Source organism: Platalea leucorodia (assembly GCF_965183815.1).
Source record: "Platalea leucorodia genome assembly, chromosome: 3".
Lineage (NCBI taxonomy): Eukaryota > Metazoa > Chordata > Aves > Pelecaniformes > Threskiornithidae > Platalea > Platalea leucorodia.
This window is the reverse complement of record NC_138825.1, coordinates 17,998,978-18,021,304: the sequence shown is the minus strand read 5'-3', so window position 1 is coordinate 18,021,304 and position 22,327 is coordinate 17,998,978.

The window sequence follows — 22,327 nt, the reverse complement described above, 5'->3', positions numbered from 1 at the left end:
TGGAAATGGCTAGTCAGCAGCGCTTCAAAATCTGCCTGTTCTTTAGGTGACTGCTGTGGTGGCTAGTGCAAACATGCTTTCTGGACACAGATGGGGCCTTCTTCAGGAAAGAGCTGGGGTGCAGGTGTCTTGCTTGAGTGAGTGGGAAACAACCTCCTCATGTTGGTGTAAATTGGGGGATAGGCACTGCCAGGGCTGTGATGCCAAACAGCTGGTTATGCACTGAGGATGGATCAGTTTAATTCTGAGAACAGCACCCTTTGATCACTTGGCGCATTGCTGCTGGGGCACTAAGCGAGGTGGTGGGATGCACCATGCTTCGGTATGGATGGGGCTGCGTGCTTTGGCCATGCTGTGGAGCTCTTCATCGCAATCGCAACTTGTGAAGATATGGATGTGCATAACTTGTTTGTACACGTGGGCAGCCCTTGAGCATCCACCTGCAGGTGCTCCAACATGCCAGCCATCCAGACATTTACTACAGACAATCTTCCAGGAAGAGCAAGTGCCTCCCATGGCTCACCCCACAGCACCCCTGCTGCAGCACTTAGACCATTCCCCCTGGCCTTGCAAGCACATGGCAACATCAGCTTTTAATAAGCCAGGCCCCCAGCATGGTGTAAAAGAGGGCAGGACACTGAGTCATTGCTGCCTCTCAGCAATGAGTTTCCCTGATTCACATTCTTTGTAAAAGTGTTGCCTTGCATTTTTACATATATTACATTGTAATTTGACAGTTGCATTAAATCCTTTTGCTCTTACTTGGAGAAAAGCAAAATGCACACAATTTGCCTTCCCAGTAATGCTTATTATTTAGCGTAGGTATAGTATGGCCTTATGCCTCTACATTAAGCAGTATTAATCTTCTCTGTCTGTCTTCTTATGGAAGCCTTTTCCATACCTCTAATCGTTTTTAGCTCTCCAGACACCTCTGTTTCTGCTGTATGCTTCAGATAAGAGGAAAAAAAAAAAAAAGGGTGATAATCTATATTTATATACTGTACAGAGAGACTATATGCAGCAGAGGAAAAAAAAAAAGCTGATAGGGAAGGACTACTGAAACATCACCTACTTAAAGCAATGCCATACATAGCCAGTGAAGACTTATAAAATAATGAGACTTGTAGCAACGACTCAAAGTGGGTATTATACACTAAATAGAGAGGTGTTACAGCAGCCTATCCAAGAAAAAGATTTAGTAGTTATTTCAGAAACATTCCCGAAGCATTCAACCTGATATGCTGCTACATTAACAAAGGAGGCAAATAGGATGCTGGAACGTCTTGCTAGAGGCATACAATGTACATCAAAAGGCTGATGGTTAAATTACTAAACAAAGTACTCCATTTGGACCAAAAATAGACTCTTTTCCATACTTGCAATAAGTTGTAGATAGCAAGTAATTACCTGCAGGTTACTATGTTTATTCCTTCCTATTATGCTATTCCTTTTCTTCCACATAACAATATCTGTCCAGTGAACACAATATTCATAGCAATTCCTGTCTGCATTCATAGTAACTTGAAGCCATTTTTTGGACAATGTTGGGTTTATTTCTAAGCTGTTCATTGGATGAAACTACAGAATGAATGAAACAGGGGCCTGTTTTTTCTCCCTTTTGAATTTCTCAATTAAGCAGGTCACTGATGCACCTTAAGTTAATAACCACAAACCTATCCTGTAAAGGTGTAGCTGAGAGTCTCTTCCTCTGTACTGCTGCAAGCAGCCATGGCTTACTTCTCTTCAAAAATGCCTTGGAAACAAGCCCAGGTTGTTCCTCTGCTGAGAAAGAAATATGTATTGCTTTGTTCAAGGGAGCAATAAATAACATAAAGGGGTGGATGAAAATAAACACCTCAAATTGAACTGAGTATAAAGCAAAGCGAGATGGTGGAGATCACTTTTAAACGCTGCCAGGGTTTGAGAAAATGAAGTCCATTTGAAGGGAGAATTTTCCTCTCAGTTATATTGCTCTAGATCAAAAGCCAGTGTAACAGATTGCTGTGTATAGGACAGATGTAATTGGAAACAATATGCAGCCTAAGTATTTCCAACCCTGAATGTTAACAAGGCACAAAACTGATCTAAAAAAAAAATCATGAGATATATCTAAAAGAAATCCTTCTGTTTTAAAAAAATAAATACATTTGAATTCTTGTTTACCTTCTCACTTCTGAGATTTTAGGAAGTAAATCATACTTTCATAACTTCACTGCCAGTATGGAAAAGCAAGTGATCAAACACACACACACAAGCATATATATATATATATTCAGAAAAAACATTTTAAAATCACCTGACTTCAGGAGCTGCAAATACAAGGAAGACACCAATGTTGTGGGACTTACAATAAAAACCACAAGTTTTCAGCACAGCAGTTCATTTGGTCTGATTAGGCTTTCAGTTACATTGACGCAATTCAACAGCAGCAGTCTTGAACAAGCAGACAAGTTTTGCAATACTTCTTCAATGATTATACATCTGGTTTTTAGTATAGGACAAAGCCAAAATTGTCAGTGGTGCCTTAAGCAGATCTGGTTTTAATTTATTACTCTTATTCTCCACCTCAGTAGCAATTCTTGTATTACACCATGAGAACAGAAGCAGATACTAGCATGCAGAAGAGGTGGAAAAAAAGGCAAAAAAAATGCGAGTAAAATCGCTTTGTGGAATGTGGCACATTAGACTCACATGACATGGCAAGACATTTGTTTTCCTGTTTTTCATGGGAAGATTTTACTGAACTACCTGGAACATTGAAAACTGTATGATAAAAGCTGATGCTGACTGGGAAAGAAAAAAAGGGCCTAGAACAAACAGCTGCCATTTGAGGGCTTAAAAAAAATCCCTTTTTGCACCTCTCCCTGACATCTCCCAAGGAAGCGCTTTGCCCTCTCTGCTCCTTGCATGATTCCAAACCTGCCTAAGTAACTAGTCTTTCTCTTTTGTATGTCTAAAATGACAAGCTGATGAGCCATCAGGTGGAAGAGCAACAGCCATTTGGTGGATTTATGAAGCATGCTCAAGAATCATGAGGCACCTAAGAAAAAAGAAAAAAATTATATAGGTATTTGCACTGTAGCTTAACAGCCTCATGAAGGGTCCCTTGAGAAAAAGTCCAGCTAGTGACCTATCACTAAGATAGAAAAAAAAAAAGAAATTGAGAGCAGGGAGAATGCTCAAAGTTTTGTAAAACGCAGAAGATTAGGATTAATTTTAATTCCAGAAGTAGAATATCTGTACTATTACGGAGAAAAGACTAGAGTATTTATAAATGCAGCAATATACTTCCTAAGTGCAAATTGAATAGTTATATTTAGCTTTCTGCATGCATTCATGAAATTAGGTTCAAATAGAAGAAAACTGGCATGTGAGCACTGTTATTTCTTATAATAAATGAACAGTGAAACAAGCACATTTTTATGAGAAAAAGTACATCTCATACAGCATACTGATGAAGAAGACACTCAGCTATCCTGGGGAGAAAAAAAACAACAACAACAAACAAGTAACCAAAAAAAAAAAAACCAAACCAAAACAAAAACCTTTCCTCCTTTGTTTTATCACTTATCTTCATGGCTAGAAGAGCCAGAAACTGCATCTGTCCTCCAAGGTGAGGAGCATTTCTGCTTGCTCTAGGCTCTGCTGTCTCCATTATGATTGCTTTTGCAAAGGCTATGGAGCCTGCTAGCAATGCCTTCGTCGCTGGAAACAACGCATGCATTAAGGTTTGCCAGCCAGAGTTGATTTTGAACACTACTTTCACCCTGAGTCAACAGCCCTGCTTTGTCTCCACTAGAAGTGGTTTACCAGCTCTGGAGGCATGTTTCTGTCTGAACTGGAGAGCAAGCTCAAAACCAGATTTGTGGGTAGCAGGGGTTGCTCCAGCGCAGCTGGAGGTTGAATTTGCCCCACTCGCTAGGTTGGCAGTCACTGTGAAAACCTAAAAAATTGAGTGGTCCCTTTCCCTATATCTATGCTAGATTGCGCCAGTGCTGCAGAAGAAAGGCTGGTTGACAAGGCCTACATAAAATTCCCAGACAAAAACAATTTCATTAAACTAGAGTTAAGCTTCTAAACAGCTGTTTATTGCTGAAGGGAAAAACCTTAAGACAATACTGGAGTTTTCTCAAAAAACAATTTTTTTAATTGTTTAATCCCAATCCTGGGAATTGAAAGTTCAGATCATAGTAAAAAAACCAACCAAACAAACCAGAATGCCACAACACAGCTATTTGCTTTGAAATGTACATTTAAAGTCACTCAAGCAGCCTTAATTTTGTCTTTTTCGTGTGTGCTATTCACCTCTTTGCAGCACCTGTGTCTTGCACAGACAAGACACATTTTGATAGAAAAGTCTTCACTAAAACCTAAAGCAATTCACAGGGTGTAACCAGAGGAAACTTAAGCCTCCTCCCTTGGATTACTTTACTGAAGGAGATGAGAAAAATCTGGTGCACGTAACATTGCAAGTGCACAGAAACAGATTAATAGATGTTAAGACCAAAAGACCATAATAAGCATAAAGTCTGACCTCCTGTGTAACGCAGCATGGAGAATTTCATGTGTAATCTTTGCCTCAAGCTCTGCTTGAGCTGGAACATACCTTTTAAAAAGATGCTCACTTTTGATATAAATATTTCAAATGCCAGAAGATCTAACGTATCCCCAGCTCTGCTCTGTGATTGTTTTGTGATGTGTGTCCTTATAAATGAGAATCTAATTTGTAAACACATCATTTCCTTCGGTGATGTGCTCCCTTCTTTGCAAACTGCAGTACTTCATGCCTTGTTCTGTCCTTAAGAAGTATTTTGCTGAGACTCATCAGCTGAATAAATTTTCTGTCTTCATCTAAATACTTAAAATGGATGTTTTTCTTCACAGGTTTTGTTTTCAGACCATCTCCAAATCATTTCGACTTCCCTGCTTCCCTTAGGTTTCCTAGATGAGATTCAGGCTGGGGAAAAGAAAAAACCAAAACCAACCCAAAGCTGCTCAAATTGAACAAGTGACCTTTGTAGCCTTTATGCACTCTGAAAAATCCTACTTCTCCCTTAAGTCCAAGGTGGCAACCTCATGCTTTTACTGTGAGTCTCTAACTGCTTGATGCTTTTAATTAAAACCCCAACTCCTGGAATTGAAGGACAACAAAAATCTCAGCCTCCAAAAGAGCTCTAGCCCTCATGGTAAACAACAAAACTTTAACATATGACCCAAACACCACAAAAATACGGCCTCAGATGTAAAATTGTTTCATGATTTTAGACAGCTGAATCACATATTTGAATGCGTAGGACTAGAATTATACCATTACTAACTCAAAGAGTAGGAATCTCGCCCAGCTGGAGGCTTACCATCATCTCCTGGAGCACAGTGGCAGGAGCTTCCCAGCAAACCCTGCAACTCAGTCTTCAGCAGCCAAGTTCCGAAGCAGAAATTCTTCTTGTTCTCACCTGCTAAGGAAGAAGAAATGCTAAAGGAGAAGCTAGAGATCATCTCTGTTTTTATGTAGAATGCATTTCAAGAGACCAGCTTAAGTCCTCTCCAGTTCCAACAATCTCACTTTTTAAAAGCAAGAATTTCCTCAAGGAGACAAAAACCCAACAGAGAAAATTCTATAGACAACATGAGCTTAAAATGAAATGTCTGGCTTTACCTTCCTGAGAGTCCTTCACCAACTGTAGAAGATGGAAGCTATTCTCAAAGAACAAAGCAACTAGTAAGCCCCTCTGAAAAGCCCTCCTAGCCCAGAAATAAAGTAGGCACATTTGAAACTAATCAGGTGTTCCTGGGCACATGTTCCCTAGCTCAGGACTGTAGATTATAAACACCTATCAGCTGCAGCTCAGAGCTGAGCCTGTTGAAGCAGTCAAGGTGCTATGCTCAGTGAGAAAAGGATTTTGGCTGAAAATGTTATCAGGTAAATAGATAGCTCTTACACCAGGTCCACGGCAGAGCTTGGAACAGGCTTCAGCTTTCTAAGTTGCCAACTAATGCCCTGTTATCCCCAGCAAAGGGAGATACAAGCCAATTCGCTAGAGATTTTCCATTCAAACACTGCCTGAAACCATTTACACAGCAACAAATAATTGAAAGCAGCCAAACAAACCTTTCCTCCATCCCTCTACTTCACTTAGACAAAGCAAATTCTTATTCCTGGTAGAAGCACAAAGCTCTGCAGGGCATGGGGGACTGAGAGACAACTGCTGAGCAGCTGGGCAAGTAAGAGATTTCACTACTTACCAATTTCATGTAAGCTCAACATAACAGCACTATTAGGTTTATATTATGTATCAGTAAAAACACTAATTACAGAGGCCCAGACTTGAAACAGTTTCTCAGAACAACATGCCTACAGCTAGCACACGGAATGAGCGTGTTTTACAGGGATACACACTCCCTACTAAACAGAAAAAAACACGCACAGTTATTATCATTTAGAAAAGACAAAAGCTGCCAAAGCCAAGGAAATGCCATCAGTGCTCAGAAAAGAGTCCTTTATTGTTTGCTACTAATTGCAAGGAAAAAGAATTCACAGACATTTCAAAGCAGCTGCTGTCTTGTCCTTAAAAACTTCTTCCACTTAGAAAGGAAGATTTTCATTTTAACAGCCTCCAGAAGCTTTTATGGCTTGCTACCATCCAAGGCCATTCAGATGTGTTAGTCCTGTATTGATTGTGTTGTGAGTTCAGCAAGAAGGCCTAAGAAGCTAAGAAAAAAGCCTGTTGAGCCTGTAACTAGAGAAATTGCTATGTAAGTCTCAGCAATTTCTGTTAAATTAAGGATTACTTCTCCCCCCAACACATACTGGCCTTGTTAATTTTACTCGTAAAAATCTGTGTAGACTCAATTGCTCAGGAGACTGCAACCTGATCCTTGGAATCTACAGGTTCCAGCTGCTGTAAATCATCTGTGGAGAGAAGATGATTTACATTAGCTGAGAATCTAGCCTGGTGTGGCTAAATACTCCCCATCTGGTCTAATCAGTCCCCCTTCTGGAAAGCCCTAAGGATTGTACATGCAGCCAGGAATATCTTACCCAGTGCTAGGCCGGGCAGTGTCTCACTGATGGGTGAACTTGCTAAATGAGGCTCAGGGTGCCCACCTGTTTTGCAGTGCCCTGCAAAAATTTTTATTTTAGAGGTTTCTCCAGCTAAATGTCTTTCTTTTAAGGTGTTGATCCTGCTTTTATCAGCCAGTAAAATTGGCAGCCGTTACTGTGTGTGCCTGACTGTTAGGAGCTGGCATTGTTGTATTTGTTGCATTAGATGAGAAAAACAACAAAAGCATCTAACTTCTTTTGTGGAAAGATTTCACTTAAACGTGCTTTTCATTTTCTTTTGTGGGGAATAGCATCTGTTTTTCTGTCTCTAGATCTCCAATTAATATTTGGCCATGAGTTGAAGCATCAAGAGAAGCTTTGCTTGGGCAAGAAGTGAGTAAAGCTAAGGCCTCATCTAAATCAGTTGAAGGGAAAGACAGATCCAAAGATACATCAAGACTTGGGAGATTGGGTTCAGCTCTTTGCTCTGTCACAGACTCTGCTTTGGTACCTAAATGAGATACTCAAGGTCAGATTCAAAATGGGATGTAGGCAACTACAGAGGGAAGGAGGCAGAACTGTAACCTGGAAAAAGCTTACACACAGTGACTTCAAGCTCCTTGTTATCAAACTTGGGCAGGCACCAAAATAATAGTCATTAAAGGACCAAACTTGGGACAGCCAGGTCCAGTTCCTGCACCTGCCTAAGGGGATTCAGATGTGTCTGCCATCTCACAGGAGCGTCTGAACTGTACCTGTCCAGAGGGACTGAAGAGGGGGATGCTCACAGCTATGTTACAGCTGCATCATTGTGCAAAAATTATTTTGGAAATTCTGTGTAAGGAGACTGTATCCATACAACTGTAGTTAGGGTATTCATCAGGATGCACCAAAGTAGGTCCTGGTTCATACCTAGAATGCGTTTATATTCCCTGAACACTATCCCCAGACAGCACATTGCAGAGCTAAACTCCCTCCTACTGCTCATCTTGCTTTCAAATTATTTCTGATGCAGGGAACAGCTTCAGTGTGGGAAGGAAGGGAAAGGGAGATTAAACTTGGATCTTCCTGAATACATAGCAGGCCACTAAAGCACTGTGAAGAGGGAAAGAAGGCCTCCTCTTCCTCCGGTATTTTAAAAGAGCTGAGGGAACCCTACCAAGCACTGGGAACGCAGTGGGACACCCATCTGGAGGAGAGCGTGGCTGATGATCCAAAGCCAAAACTCCCCTTCGAAAACCTGAGTGACGTAGCCAAGGTGTACAGTCTAACACCTATCCTTGCTCATACTGTTTCTCAGCTGGATAGCTCAAATCAGAGACACCCAAGAGTACTAATTTAAGGCAGCTTCTTCCTCAGTAAGTTGGCTATTTTGGTTCCCATTTAGAGACGATGAGCCTGTCCTATATACATAGGCTCCTCTAAACGGAGACTAGGTGTCTAACAGTGTTCTGGATCCCATATGGGCACCAGATGACTGCAAGGTAGGTGCTGCAGTACTGTAATTCTTTATTAGATTTGGCCTTTAGTGCTTCAGCTCTCCATCTGCAAAATCGGGATAAAAGCACTTCCCTGTTTTGTAACTCATTTTCATACTCTTCTGTAATTACTACAGAAAGATATTCAACACTGCACCACTTTCCCAGAGCAGTTACCAACATAGTTAAGCAGGAATAAAGCACAATATGGATGCTTTTAATCTGATTTTATAAACTTGACACATAACTTTTAGCATAATTCTGTAAGGAATTGGTTAGAGCTTAAATGACATTTCCATTTCACTTCTAGGGAGATAACTACATTTCTCACAGCAATGGCTAGGTAAACGTGCAGGCAGCCTTGTACTGCCAGCCACACAGCTCACAGCTTCATTGTTACTAGTGCCCAAGAGAGACATCTTACGGGAATTTAGGTGTGATTAACCCCACTGGATACCAATTAGCTCTTCCAACCATGTGATCTATCAGAGACTATGAGAGGCTTTGATTTTCTTGAAACACCACACTGTGAACTGTGGTGGCTCAGGAGTTATTACTCAGGTGTTCAGATGTCTCTCTGTCCCAGGGGATAATACTACATATAGTAATCTTATCATCTGTCCCTAAAGATGTCACCTCTGTTCATCCAGCTGAGCCCACATGTCGTGTGACAGATGTGGATGAGATATCTGAAATGGTTTCTGCTCTCGGCTCTCCCTCCTGGCAGGCTACTCCTGCATAGCAGGGACAGCTGCACAGGATGCTGGTCCTCTTAAGCCACCCACATTAAACTTGGACCACACAGCTGCAGTCTTTGCAGGAGCTGCAGTCTGTGCAGGAGCTCCAGTGCAGATTCAGCAATTGGCTTTCAGTCACCCAGTCAGCTTTAACCAGCTCCTAAACCACACAGCAGCGAGGCTGGGTTTAAAAGCATGGACATGCTCACATATGTTAGTCTGGGCAGTGAACTGAAACTGTCTTGTACTGGGCAGGCACAGTTAGCATGCAGTTGTCTGCAACGGGTCATGCATATGAGCCCTGAGGTACCTGAGCCACCCAACCTGATTTTGAAAATGGAAGTGAAGGAGTTCCTAGTCTTGAAGGAAATTCTTAAAATATTACTCTTTGAGTTTATTGAGAATTTGTGGGATCTGTGAGCATTCCTGTTTTTTCAAGGTCTCCCTTGACATATAGAAGAGCAGGGTGTTAAAAGTAATAATACTTAACCCAATAATTCAGTTGGTGTCCTCACTGTTCTGACTCAGCAGCAATTTCTGTGTACATCTCAGGGAAGAGGAGCCCCTTCCCTTCCCCTTTGACTCAGAACACTGTGGCAGAGTCAGGATGTGATCATGGTGTGACCCCCTCCACATGCATGTCACCTGTACTGACAGTGTAATACATCAGACTGCAGCAGCCGAGGTTTAGGCCCCTCTTTTATTCAGCTACCGCAGCTACAAGGATGAGAAGCCTCGCAGGCAGAGGGAGCACGTGGCAGGAGGCTGTAATGGCTTAAACCACCTCTGTGAGATTCACCAGAGCTCCTTCTGTCAGGCAGCCCTGTGTGCTGCAAATGAAATTTTTGTGAGACACTGAGCAAGCCTTATTAACATCTCCCTGAGAACATGACAATGTTGGGTAGCGAGTAGTGCCTTCATTCAGTCAGCTTCTCCCACCAACCCAAGCGCTGCTCATCCCGCTGTATGCTTATGCCACAGGACAGTTTGTTCCCTGTGAACACAGGGCAAATCCCACCTGGCAGACTGATAAATCGTGAATGATTTGTAGTTGTTAGAGAAACATTGGTTCTGACTGAAAATACAGAGATATTTTGGGGGTCTGAAATAAGTTATTTGGACACTAAGACTGCATGTGGAAACAGCAAGACTTTTTTCTTATGGGAACATGTAATGAATTAGGTGATACCTATGACAGATACAATACTCACTGTTAGTTAAAAAAAAAGGAGGGGGGTTCATAGGTGTAAAATTCTTTCCTTCTGTCTTTCTTTCTTTCCTTGTTCTCACTTCAGAAATGAGGGACAGCTTTTACAGCTGGAAGACAGAGACTTTTGCACATTAATAGCCACAGTGAAGGTCAGTAAGCCTGACTTGCTCAAGTAACGGCTGAGTACATTGGATCTCATTTCATTTTATTACAATGGCAGAAGCAGTGCTGATCAACAGAGTCATATTTCCTTTTCTTCAGCATAAAAGATGAAGTGATTGTTCCATGAGACAGCAGTGGGGGAAGGAAACTAGGAGAGGAACAATATACCCAGCAATGCACTCACTACACCTGTACCTGTGTTTTGTCCTTCCTTGGTTCTTCCTCTCTTAGTGCTAACAATGGGGCTCCAGATAACTCCTTTGGGGTTTTGCAGTGTTGCCCCAAGGTATTTCAGGGTCCCTTTTATACTCAGAAAATGCAGATACCTGCATCATGAATGCCTTCTGCATGGGAATACTGGGGAAACTGGTACTTAATATTTCTGTTCTGAGAGCAACTGCATAAGGACTCTACTGTTCACCAAAAAGATGCCATGTCTTGTCTGTCCTATTTTGTGTAACACAGTGTTGGATATGTCACTGACTGACTCTCCAGGGATAAAGCGGGAGGAATTCTCCCTCCTAGAGGCCACAGAGGCTTTCTGAGTCTTCCAGGTTAAAATAAGTTAAGGGAGGCCCTACATGAGTGAGGCCAAAGGAACTGGGATGGTGACTAGAGGAGTAAACTCCACTAATATGCTTGAGTGGCTCCCAGCCCCCTAAAATCTGAGTACCTTGCAGTATTTCTGTGTTGCACAGGACTAGTATACACATTTAACAGCATGGAAGCAGAAGTGAAATGACTGGACCAGGAGACTTAGAGGAAGCCTGCGATGCAGAAAGAGTTGAAAAAGATTTCTGAAATGTGAGGTTAATTCATTTTCCTTTTTCCTCACTGATTCTCTAATCATTTTCTTAAAGACCTTCAATCCTTCACTTCTACACTGTAATGCTGCTCCCAAGATAAACACTGTATGGTCTCTGTTGCTGGGGCACAGACATTTTGCCCACAGATAACTGAGCAAGAGGGAAAGAGCTCAGGCAATATGTCAATTATTGTCTTGGTCTTACTGAGGACAAACAAAAAGCTGCGATCCCAGGAGAAGAGCAATTATTATTGATAACACCTGGATGGGCCTCAAAGCATAGTACACTAACTTTCCTCTGTACACTCCTTAACATTTCCTAGCATCGATTTCCTGCATGTTAACAAGACTAATAGAAGCATAATAGGGATGCCACTAATAACCCCACACTGGTGTTCATTCAAAAGTAATCAGACAGAAGTAAACCTGACCCAGAACACCAATGCAGAGCTCACAAGCTGCTCTTAAGGGCAGCAGGCACTACTTCTGCCCAAAAGGAGCTGTCTTTCCTCCTGCTGCTGCAAGAGGGTGCATATCAAGGGAAACAAGTAGCTGTAGACAAGCTGTATTTCTTCCCCTTAGCTTACAGAAGAAGTAGATTTATATATACCCTGGCCTGTTCCATCCCCCCTGGCACATGCTCAGCTTAATGCTACAGCAGAGTGAGAAAAGCAAAGGGCTGGATTCCCTGCGGGTGTAAATCAGCCTACTGCTACACCCATGATAAAGGTTTTGACCAAATATTCAACTTGCCTGTGAGTCCTAAGAGGCGGTATGTGCTTTCCAGTGCCACTTCTTGGAGCTTTGTGCTCCAAGTTCCGATCCACAGTTTTTCACCTCCTGTTTTATCAAAGGCTTTAGAACAGCTCCTCAGGGGGTACCTACATGGTGCAATGAAGTGTTTTGAAAGGATAACAGAGTTATCCCTGGACTAATGGAGTTATTAGGAACAAAACAGCTACATCAAAAAGCTGCTCTGCCAGGGTGGTTGTGCTGACTGCAGAGCAGGGTTTATGGGCCCAGCTGGCATGCTATGGCAATACAGTCCAGCACCAGCTTGTGCAGAGCTAGCTCGTCTCCCTGTGTTGCCCTGCCATGTCCCATCAAAGCCCCTCGAGCAGCTGAATCCCTTTGGGCTGTCAGGGCCTTTCAGCTGATTGCCCTTTGTTTGCCTTTCCAGAAGAGTGTGGGTCTCTCACAGGACAGACAGATATGACACAGGGAAATCTCTGTCTGGAAGTGGAGAGGCAGATGGAAGTCTGGGCCCTAAGGGCATTTAAAATGATGCTAGACACTTGTGTTGAGGCACCTACCTGCTGCCCAGGAATGGGAATCCAAACTTAAAATGCTGTCTGTTTTGGCTAACTTGCTTGACAGTCTTACAACAAAAGATCATAACTTGAAAGAAAAAAAAAAAAGTATTCCTAAATATCCCTCCCTTATCTATGAGGACACTCAAGGGGAAGGGAGGGAAGATGTTATTTAGCTTGTTTGTAAGCGAGCCTTCTCAAACCTGCAGCTAGCCAGCAAAGAGACCAGCACAGGGAGGAGTGCACATGTTCCTATGAGTGAGTCGTGACTCTTACTCGGAGAGAGCATCCTCTGAGAAGTGAGAGCTTTTGCCTCTCAGTGACCACTGCGATGGCTGCTGCCTCTGCCGAAGGGGTCAGCCAGCAGCCTGGTTTGGTGAATTTGTTCATCAGGAACAGCAGCAGGACCCAGATGGTTGTATATCTCAAAACCCTGCACCATAATTAGCACTCTTATTAGTCACCTGGGAAGGAATTAAACTGTGGTCTGAAAATGAATATTTTTATGCAAAATACCAAATCCTGCAGGATTCCACTCACCTTACCTGCTTCTGCAAAGAGTTGTGCTGGGGAGCACGCACGCCAGAGCAGCCGTAACTGTGGGAAAGAGAGGTTTTACATCACCAGTGGGAATTATCCTGTTGTATCATCTCCTTCACAATGTGCTTCAGCTTATTTTGTAGGAGTGGGAAACATCGATTACATATTTATGCTGAGTTTTGCCACTGCTAAAATGCAAACTGCAATTTTGTCACAAAATGCAGTATTTCTGAATTATTGCACTTTGAAGTCCCAAAGGAGCCCCAGAGGAGCACTTCTGAGCATTCTTTTTATTTTAGATTGTTTGCATTTTTCCCCAAGACTAGTCAGATAGATCTAATACATTCCTGATGTAGCGATTTGTTGCTGTTTATTTTTTTGTCAAATGACCTACACCCACACACACAAGCACCTTTCAAATTTCTCATCAACTTTTATTAAGCTATTCCTAAACCAAAGAATTAAATAGCTCTTTTTTTTTACCAAAACATTAGATGAGCACACCAGACTCCAGCTGTCTGTATTATATCATCCACAACAGGGAACAGAGAAGTTACCCTGTGCAGGTGTTCAGCAGCAACAGGAACTACTGCTGAGAGCAGCCCTAGGGGCAGTAGCTGCAGACAGAGCAGGGAGGTAGAGAGTAGTTCCTCCCTGGCTGTTTTCCCCGAGTTTCCTTCCCACCCCAGCGAGGACAGCCACAGAGCCAGGGAAGTAATGCTGGAAGAGGCACTGTCCTGCCTCCAGGAAGCCACTGATACTCCCCATTTACTGGCAGATGGTCACTGCTCAGTACGAGCCAGGGATTTCCCCACAGCTGTGCTGCACTGCTGGGCTTCTGTTCACACTGACCCTGATCCAAAGCTCTCACTGAAGCCAACAGCATTTTTTCCAGTGACTGCACAGGGTTTTGGATGTGGCCCATTACAGCCAGTAGCACTGGCTGCAGCCAAAATCTTGGCTTGTGTTTTGCAGGCGATGGGAATAGATGATCACAGTTATTCTTTCTGGCCATAAAATCAATGAAATATCTTCTGATATTCCTTGTCTCTCCCTGACAGAGAGCACTGGTTCTGCTCTATTCCTGCCCAAGTTTCCTGGGAAATATTAGATTTCATATTGGTTTTTCTCACTGAAATGCTTTCACTGGGATGCTTAGACATCAACACATTTATATTGAAGGGATCCTGAAGAGGTTAGCCAGAGGTGATTACGTCTCAAATGATGTTGTACTATAATTGCTCAGGATATCAGCTTAAATGAAATAATCTGCACAGGAGAGAAGAAACAGTAAAGCTAAGGAAGGAAATTGCTGCTATAATTACTAGAGTATTTCTCTTTGAGGTATTAAAAAGAAATGTTTATAACATAAAAAGCCTGGAGAGGATGACATGTGGCAACTACAGACAGGATGGCAGAACCTCTCTTACTTTACATCAGCTGTAACAAGCTTCCTGAACATTACTTATACGTAAATGGAGGGTAAGAGTAGAAGGTAGAATAGTAGGTAGAAAATAGCCCAGAGTGATCATCTACCTCAAACACTTTATAATTAGTTACAAAGATAAAAAGGTATGAGACAGGTACTCTCTTTTAGGGTCTTTTGCCACTGAAGTTGTTCAAGCCTTGCTGTCAGCTTCAATAGTGGCACAACCAGACCTACAACCAACAAGAGTAAGAAGGGTAGCAGTTGTTCCTTACAAACAACTGCCTCGGTTTTTTCCTTTGATCATTTTTGTCTTTCTCCCTGCCAGATTGTCATGAACAAAAAATGATCTGAAATTCTCACAGCTAGAACAGCCTCCCTGTTCTAACACAACAATGCTGTGCAAAGTTCTCATGTTTCCTCTCCAGCTCTTTTACTATTTCCAGAAATACACTTTATTGGAAACTCTTTGGAGAAATGCATTAACTGTGGATTTGATATTCCAAAACCTCTTGTGCTTTAATATGCAGGTACATGATGGTGTGAACCTCACTAAGAAGACGCACATGATTAAAAGAAAAAAAAAAAAAATCTAATCACCCAAGGGAACATTTCCTGGTCTAGAACCCTCCTGAAACCACTGGACCCTACAAGTGGCCAGACAGTGGGTCATTTCAGGCATCAAGCAGAGCCCTGAGGGATTCACTGTTTCACAGTCCCTCTTGCTACAGGGGATTATGGAATTGCATTTTATACCTGGGGTACGTCAGTGTGACAGGATCCTGAGGAGGGACTGGATACAGGAATTTTTCTAACTGAAGTCTCAGTGCCAGTGATGCTCTTAAGACATTAAATCCTCACAGACCTGTCAGAGAATTGCAAGGAAGCTGCAAGGCAGATCTATTTTAACCTTTTTTCTTCAGATTTTGTACAACTTCCAGCAGGGTGACCAGTGACAGCAAATAGATTGGAAATTCCTCAGTTACAGGATTACTCCCCGTTTTTGCTCAAGCCACTGTAGCTTTGAAACAGCAAATTCTCAGGGAAAAGCATGGCTTACAACACAGAACAGCAGAAAAGACACTAGAAATTGATGAGCAGCCCAGGTGAACACCATCCACTTCTATTAAGAGCAGAGTGACTAATGATTGCTGCCCAGCAGGGAGGTCACTCTGGCCTAATAGATGGTGTCAGGACTAGGTGGGCATGCAGGTGTATCTAACGTGGCAATCAGAGCTAATGAACAAGGGACACTTTCATAAACACAGTCCCCAGTTGTGCCCTGTGCTGTAGTCTTTGTGGATTTAGAGGAGCAGTACAGACTTGTTATTGCAGTATGCAGAAAAACAGCCCAGCCTTGTTTTGCCTGTTTGTGAATGACCCTCATGTACGGCTGCAGACCCTGAAGGATTTCTGAGATCACAGCAGCATCTGTGGAAGTGATGAGCATGGACCACCTTGAACTGAAGAAGCTGGGCACGCATACCAGGTGATGAACAGCAGTGCTTTATTAGTAGCCCCTAAAGTCCTGGTCTGATAGGTGCTGGTGTATGACAAATGATTTAAAATTCTATTTCATTAAAGTAATTTGATTTGGCTGGGGTGGGGGACAGTGGTTTGTTTCAGACACTTTCATTTTATTTCAGCAGAAATACTGGGCAGTGGTTTGCAGGAAGGAAAGACGAATCCTCACAGCCATTCCAATGCAAAGCCGTATATTTAGGTTCAGTAGAGGAAGCATTGCAGACACTGAGGGCAGGTACCCTCCTGAAAAACAGAGCCACACAAGCCTGCACTCCTTTAAAAGCAAGACACAATCAACTGTAACTTCTTTGCCCAGCAGAGATCCTCTGTACGCATTTCTCTCTGTCTCTTATCACTTCCAAGTCCTGCTCTGTTGCCATACATCAGGCCTCTCTCTAGAATTTCTCCTCACTCTCTTGCAGCGCTTCCAAAGTACACAGAGCCTAGAGCAGGCACGAAAGACGGATTCATTCCTCTGTGCCAGCTGTATTTAATGCACAGATCCCATCCTGCTCTCAACACAGAATCTTGCTTTTCTGCCCAAAAACACTGGGAGCGGGAGCTTTCTCTATAAATACACATTCTTCAACATATTTGTTTAAAGTTATTATCCTGAATTGGAGCACCAAAGATATAAATTCGTAAGTATTTTCCTTACTAGTACTTGAGTTGTACTGAATTCCTGAATATGTTTGCAGCCATGGTATGATGGGCACCATATAAACACACTGCAAGAAAAACTGTACCTGAGCCAAACAGACAAGACATAGGGGGAAGAAAAGAAGGAACTGCTACCCCACTTTACAGAGACTTGGAAAGATTAGCATGACTTGCCCAAGGTCATACAGAAACTCTAGGGAACTGAATTGAGACCACTGCAGTTCCAACACAAAATCTTAATTACCAAATCCAATTTTCTGCTTTTCCTTTCATATGGTTTTTTCATACATTAAAACACTTCACATAAGCTTCTTTTTTTTCCCAGGAAGAATAGGAAAAGCAAAGGCGGCAAGTTGCCCTTGTTAAACTAGGTTGCACAGCCAAACAAATTTAAAATGATATCTCAGCAAGATTTTCAACCTGCCTGTGACAAATAAAAGGACTTTCACCCTGAAAACGTGTGAGCGCTCAGGAGGACTAGCTGAGAGAATTTAGCAAGGCTCCTAATGAAAGAGCTGAGCTGCAATATGTATATGCATGAGTTCATGTATTATTTAAACCATTCTGATCAGAATAAGCATCGTGAGCACAGCACTGAAAGTGTCACTAGCGTTCATGCATCGAATAACTTGCCCTCATAAAGGTATAATAGTGTGTTCATCAGTTTTGTTTGTACTCCCAAAGCAGTAATAGCATAAACAGAAAATAACCCTATATGTTGCAAAAAGCACATAAATATAAATTTAATTATATCTTTCCTTCATACTATGACCAAGAAATTATGATGCTCACTGAAGTATAACATATGAGACTGTGTGCACTCCTAAGGGCTTTTGTAAAAGTCTGCTTCTATGTTCAAGTCTAGCCTGGAATTTTAGAGGTTAAAACAAATATATCATGCCAAAGTTGGTTAGCCTGCCTCAGTAACCTAGTGGTAGGTCCTTTCTCTGATAGGTGGGAGGTTCAGATTATACTTTCAGTGATTCTATTACAGCTCACCCAGTGCTTGCTGCCACACACCATGCATCTCTCCACAGATACCCCACGGACCGACAATTACATCAGAGCACTGATGGCTCCCTGGGAAGATATCCTATCCTCAGTGGTCCCAAAGATGACTATGCCACACGAGATGGTGGGGAGGGTGAGAAAGGAGAGAGACCATAGGAGGAAAAAATGGAGGGATGCAGTAGTTCTCAAGGTACACCAAAAGCACCCCTGCCTATGTCCACACACATCTTATCAAGCAAAAAAATGAAGTCAGACAAACTGAAATCAGGGTGTAAAAATAAACATAAAAACCATCCACAGATTTTTTATTGTACTCAAACAGTTGCCTCAGTGCAAGATTTCTATACTAAATTTGACTTATGAGCTGTGATCTCAGCCTTTTGGATTTTTTTTTTTTTACCCTTTTACATGTTAGTGAATTGCACTTTCATGTGGGAAACTTATGCAGCAGCCTGTTCTTGCTGGTAAAAGTGGCAAGACTCCCACTGGTTTCATTCAAAGGTTCAGGCTGTTAATGATGACTCAATCAATCAATCAGTCAAGACATGAGAAGCTGCAGAGAGAACTGGAGCCAAAATTGGTCTCAAAATTCAGTGAGCTCATTTGTTCTTGTGCAGTTTCATCAGCTGAATCAGATATGCTCTCTGGAATAGTGAGGAAAGATGCATATCTAGGACTCTTCGAGTAGGTATGTTTGGTAAGCACTGTCACTTGGTTATTTTGCTGCAGTTCCTGTATGTAAAAAGTTTCAGAAGAGCATGATGCAACAGGGTGGTGCTGGCTGGGCAGTAGGACAAGAGTAGATACAGTGCGGAATACCAGGACAGGACAGGTCAAGGTGGCTAGGGCACCAGGGGAGATGACTCCAGTTTCTGGGGAACCAGAAATGGCAAATGAACTTGAAATGGCCAGTCAGGCTAGGGGGTTCAAAAAAGACCAGAATGAGCTACCTTGGCTTTCCAATGACCTGGTCATTTAAACCAGTGTGAAATCAAAATTAGAGCTGTATGGTCTATATTTAGGAGGGGAGACCTAAGACCTTTCTCCTCCAGGAAGCATTGTGGGAATTCACTTATTCCATTTGCTTTTTATGGATGGGAATTTAAAGGATATTACTAATCATATTATGCTACCAGAAAATGCTGGACACATTTACCTCCATAGCCTATGTTATTATTGGAAGGAATGGTAGAAAAATTATGACTCTCATCTTTCTCTGAAAAGGTCTATTTGTCATTGTCAAGCTTTTCTTTTCTTTTTTTTAAACCAAGACCTTGAAAATTATCTTGTTTACTAATTACATTGAAGCAGCCCATAAAGTTTGAGGAAGAAATGCACCATAAATGTTTATTTACTCTGCAACTGTAAGTTTCACTAGATCTGTTCCATTTTCCTTCTTTAAGAGCTAAATAGTAATAGATAATGCAAAGACGTGAATGAGGTATTTATAGCACAGAAAAACACAAGGTTGCTCTATAATTTAGGAATGCTTAAAACTAAGTGAAAACAACCTAAACACTGAAAAGGTTTATTGCAGATGATACATTTAAGCTGGGTATGCTTAAAACAATAGTTTACTGAATGGAGCAAGGTATAACTGACATAAGCATATCTACATTGTTTTCTGTCTGCAGGTTTACTGTTATGCTGAAGAGCTTGTAGTCTTTAATACTTTAAGCTCAGAAGGGAAGAAGCTTTAAAAAAGGGAAGAAAAGAGAAGAATACAAAAAGCTATCCAGCACTCTGTATCCTACTGGGTGTTATTGTCTCTGCTTCCCCACCCCCCCATCTCTAACATCCTAAATGTTCAAGGCCAGAACGTTTAATCCAGATGCTGCCATAATCAGATAAATGGCAGTTCAGTGCATTCCAGTGATGCTGCTTGATGAATGAAATGTTGTTTGTTTTGATCAAGGCCTTATGAACTTTCCAGTTTAAATCAGTCTTGGGATTACAGGCTATATGCATTCACAACTCCCATGCACAAGAAATAGACTTGATTTTTTGTTGCCTCTCTACTCTCCAGAAGAGAAAACTGGCCATTGTTCTGTCCACACCAGTATTTTTTCAGGTATTCACACTACATAGAAAGGGGAAGATTTATTGAATTAAGAATAAGGTTCAGGAAACTTGCATGTAACGACCAGCTCTGCAATAGGCTTCCTTCAGGCAAAACATAATGACACAGCACGGATACTTTTTCTGGGTCTAAGCACTCTTTACATTGCTATTGAATGAATGATAGAATACTTTAGGCTGGAAAAGACCTTTAAGATCATCAAGCCTAACCCAGCACTGCCAAGTCCACCACTAAACCATGTCCCTAAGCACCACATCTACACACCTTTTAAACACCTCCAGGGATGAGGACTCAACCACTTCCCTGAGCAGCCTGGTCCAATGCTTGACAACCCTTTCGGTGAAGAAATTATTCCTAATATCCAACCTAAACCTTCCCTGGTGCAACTTGAGGCCATTTCATCTTAGCCTGTTGCTTGTTCTTTGGGAGAAGAGACTGACCCGCACCTCACTACAACCTCCTTTCAGGCAGTTGTAGAGAGCAATAAGGTCTCCCCTCAGCCTCCTTTTCTCAGGCTAAACAACCCCAGTTCCCTCAGCTGCTCCTCATAAGACTTGTGCTCTAGACCCTTCACCAGCTTCATTGCCCTTCTCTGGACACTCTCCAGCACCTCAATGTCCTTCTTGTAGTGAGGGACCCAAAACTGAACACAGTACTCGAGGTGCGGCCTCACCAGTGCCAAGTACAGGGGGACGATCACCTCTCTGGTCCTGCTGGCCACACTATTTCCGACAGAAGCCAGAATGCTATTGGCCTTCTTGGCCACCTGGGCACACTGCCAGCTCATACTCAGCTGGCTGTCGACCAGCACCCCCAGGTCCTTTTCCACCAGGCAGCTCTCCAGCCACTCCTCCCCCAGCCTGTAGCATTGCATGGGGTTGTTGTGACCCAAGTGCAGGACCTGGCACTTAGTCTTGTTGAACCTCATACAGTTGGCCTTGGCCCATTGATCCAGCCTGCCCAGATCCCTCTGTAGAGCCTTCCTACCCTCCAGCAGATCAACACTCCCACCCAACTTGGTGTCATCTGCAAACTTACTGAGGGTGCACTCAATCCCCTCATCCAGATCACTGACAAAGATATTCAACAGAACTGGCCTCGATACTGAGCCCTGGGGAACACCACTTGTGACCGGCCACCAGCTGGATTTAACTCCATTCACCACCACTCTTTGGGCCCAGCCATCCAGCCAGTTTTTTGCCCAGCAAAGAGTACACCCATCCAAGCCACGAGCAGCCAGTTTCTGCAGGAGAATGCTGTGGGAAATGGTGTCAAAGGCTTTAGTAAAAGTCCAGGTAGACAACATCCACAACCTTTCCCTCATCCACTAAGTGGGTCACCTTGTCATAGAAGGAGATCAGATTAGTCAAGCAGGACCTGCCTTTCATATACCCACACTCACTGGGCCTGATTCCCTGGTTGTCCTGTATGTGCCACATGATGGCACTCAAGATGATCTGCTCCGTAACCTTCCCCGGCACCGAGGTCAGGCTGACAGGCCTGTAGTTTCCCGGATCCTCCTTCTGGCCCCTTTTGTAGATGGGCATCACATTTGCTAACCTGCAGTCAAATGGGACCTCCTTGGTTAGCCAGGACTGCTGATAAAGGATTGAAAGTGGCTTGGTGAGCACTTCTGCCAGCTCCCTCAGTACCCTTGGGTGCATCCCATCCAGCCCCATAGACTTGTGTGTGTCTACGTGGTGTAGCAGGTTGCTGACCATTTTCCCTTGGATTATGGGGGCTTCATTCTGCTCCCTGTCTTCCAGCTCAGGGGGCTGGGTACCCCGAGAACAACTGGTCTGACTATTAAAGACTGAGGCAAAGAAGGCATTAAGTACCTCAGCCTTCTCCTCATCCTTTGTCACTATGTTTCCCCCTGCATCCAATAAAGGATGGAGACTCTCCTTAGCCCTCCTTTTGTTGCTAATGTATTTATAGAAACATTTTTTATTGCCTTTTATGGCAGTAGCCAGATTAAGTTCTAGTTGGGCTTTGGCCCTTCCAATTTTCTCCTTGCATAACCTCATGACATCCTTGTAGTCCTCCTGAGTTGCCTGCCCCTTCTTCCAAAGGTCGTAAACTCGCCTTTTTCCCGAGTTCCAGCCAAAGCTCTCTGTTCAGCCAGGCCGGTCTTCTTCCCCACCGACTCATCTTTTGGCACATGTGGATGGCCTGCTCCTTCACCTTTAAGATTTCCTTCTTGAAGAATGTCCAGCCTTCCTGGACTCCTTTGCCCTTCAGGACTGCCTCCCAAGGGACTCTGTCAACCAGGCTCCTAAACAGGCCAAAGTCTGCCCTCCAGAAGTCCAAGGTAGCAGCTCTGCTGACCCCCCTCCTGACTT